This window comes from Rhinopithecus bieti, unplaced genomic scaffold, assembly GCF_001698545.2.
Source record: "Rhinopithecus bieti isolate Rb0 unplaced genomic scaffold, ASM169854v2 scaffold_15834, whole genome shotgun sequence".
Lineage (NCBI taxonomy): Eukaryota > Metazoa > Chordata > Mammalia > Primates > Cercopithecidae > Rhinopithecus > Rhinopithecus bieti.
In genome coordinates, this window is record NW_016808980.1 from 3,133,355 (window position 1) to 3,136,481 (window position 3,127).

Below are 3,127 nucleotides of genomic sequence, written 5' to 3' on the forward strand. Positions count from 1 at the left end.
TCGCCCGGCTAGTTTTTTGTATTTTTTAGTAGAGACGGGGTTTCACCGTGTTAGCCAGGATGGTCTCGATCTCCTGACCTCGTGATCTGCCCGTCTCGGCCTCCCAAAGTGCTGGGATTACAGGCTTGAGCCACCGCACCCGGCCTCACCCAGGTTTTAAGCCCCACATGCATTAGGTATTTGTCCTAATGCTCCCCTCCCCTTGCCCCTCACTCCCCGACAGGCCCGGTGTGTGATGTGCCCCTCCCTGTGTCCATGTGTTCTCAATATTTTACTAGTGAAAAGGGCTCCAAAGACCATAAAATGGGGCTGTAATAGTGGCTATAGAAGTGGTCATGGTAGTCCTTTCTGAGCAGGTAATATCTGAACGAGGAGCTGGGGAGGGTGCACCCATGTGAGGATGAGGTGGGACCAATTCCAGCCTGAGGAACTGGTGGGAGCAAAAGCCCTGGGGCAGGAATGAGCTAGATGTAACTGGCTGTGGTCTGCCAGTCCCACTGTAGATCACATCACTCTCACCCTGCATTGCCCAGGCCAGCTCCCCCAGGCTCCTTGCTGTTGTTTAAACAAGCCCAATCCTTCCTGACCTGGGGACTCTGCATCTGCCCTCCCTCTGCCTGGATTGCTCTTCCTGGTCTTTGCAGGACTATTTTAGGTCATCCAGCATCAAATGAAATGTCACCTTCCCGTGGCCGGGCGCGGTGGCTCAAGCCTGTAATCCCAGCACTTTGGGAGGCCGAGACGGGCGGATCACGAGGTCAGGAGATCGAGACCATCCTGGCGAACACGGTGAAACCCCGTCTCTACTAAAAAATACAAAAAACTAGCCGGGCGAGGTGGCGGGCGCCTGTAATCCCAGCTACTCGGGAGGCTGAGGCAGGAGAATGGCGTGAACCTGGGAGGCGGAGTTTGCAGTGAGCTGAGATCCGGCCACTGCGCTCCAGCCTGGGAGACAGAGCCAGACTCCATCTCAAAGAAAAAAAAAAAGAAAGGTCACCTTCCCAGAGAGACCTTCCAGTGTCTTACTTAAAGTATTCACTCCCCCTGCGACTCTACCACATCACCTTCATGATACCTATCTAGCTAACATGACCCAGCAGGGCACCGCAGCTTATGGCAATATTTATTTTTTATTGCTTGATGAATGTTTACATATGTGCACACCTGGGGAGCCCCCATCCAAGACAGACATTTCTAACCCTGGTCGGCTCCCTCATGCACCTTCCCAGCCAATAATACTATTCCAGCCGGGCAAGGTGGTTCACATCCCAGCACTTTGGGAGGCCAAGGCAGGCGAATCACCTGAGGTCAGGAGTTCGAGACCAGCCTAGCCAATATAGCGAAATCCCATCTCTATAGTACAAAAATTAGCCAGGCTTGGTGGTGCATACCTGTAATCCCAGCCACTCCAGAGACTGAGGCAGGAAAATTGCTTGATCCCAGGAGGCGGAGGTTGCAATGAGCCGAGATGGAGCCACTGCACTCCAGCCTGGCTGACAAGAGCGAGACTGTCTCAAAAAAATATAAATAAATAAATAAATAAAAATAATACTATTCCCACTATCCAATCCTGCAGAGGTCACCATTTTAACTTCTATTGTCACGATTCCTTTTGTTGAGAGCAATACATCTCACATTTGCCTGAAGAGAAGAAGCACCTGGAGGGCTCGCTAAGGAATGAATTCTTGAGTCCCAACCCACGCTTACTGCATCAGAATTTTCCGGGGTAAGACCTGGTAATCTGCAAATATCTCAAAAGTGCCCCAGGTAATTCTTATCATGATGTAAGTCTGGGCCTTACTGGTTTGGTGGTTAAGTGTGTAGGTCCTGGAGTTAGGCTATTCCACTGCCATGCAAATCCTGGAGTTGCTGAACTAGAATTAGTTGCTTAACCTTGAGTAGGAGATTCAACTGCTCTGTGTCCCAGTTTTCTGTAGCTTGGAGACAGCAGTAGCACCTAGTTCATTAAGTTGTTTTGTAGGAGGAACCAATCAATATCTGTAAAGTGTTTACAATAGTGCCTGACTCATATAACTCGGCATAAATCCTAGCTATTATTATCTCTTATTGATTTTTGGTTATTATCTGTCTCCCTACCATGTAAGCTCCAGGAGGGCACGGACCTGGCCTATTTTATTTACCTTGTATCCTCTGAGGCCTAGAACAGAGCCTGGCACACAGGCATCCTCAGTTCATTTTTTGTTGTGAAATTATTTCATGCATGTTTCCGTGAGCTTCATTTTAACTTTTTGCTACTGTGTCCAGCCAACCTTCTCTATTACTGTAAATATCCTAAAATAACAGTTGGCATATGCTGTTTGTCCCTTCTTCTTTATCTCTTCCTCTTTTCCTTCCTTGGGATGAGGGTATGATGGCTGGAGCTCCAGCTGCCATTTTGGACTATGAGAATGAGGCGATACTTACTCTAAGTATGGCAGAATAGTGAGCTGGAGGGAGCCCAGGCCCCTAATTTCTTGACCACTGCAACAGTCTTTTTTCTGGTCTGAAAATGTCCTATTTTCATTTCTTATTTTCTTTTATACTTTTTAAAAATGTTATTTTTCAACATAAGCTACATCAAGGTCAACACACTCTTATTTATTTACTTATTTATTTAGAGACAGAGTCTTGCTCTGTCACCCAGGCTGGAGTGCAATGGTGCGATCTTGGCTCACCGCAACCTCCACTTCCCAGGTTCAAGTGATCCTCCCACCTCAGCCTCCTGAGTAGCTGGGATTATAGGTGTGTGCCACCATGCCCAGCTAATTTCTTTGTATTTTTGATAGAGACAGAGTTTCACCATGTTGACCAGGCTGTTCTCAAACTCCTGGCCTCAAGTGATCTGCCTACCTCGGCCTCCCAAAGTGCTGGAATTACAGGTGTGAGCCACCACACTGGCCCACACTTGTTTTTCTTATTGCAAAAGTATTAGAAATTGTTGGTTAGAATTTGAAAAAAAATATACAGGAAAACATAAGAAAATAAAACCCACTTATAATTCACTACCCAGAAGTAACATTTTGGTTGATGAATATTCCTAAAAGTCTTTTTGTGTGTGTGTGTGTATGTGTGCATACACACATATAAATCATATTCATATATTTTATAAAATTGTAATTACAGTTTA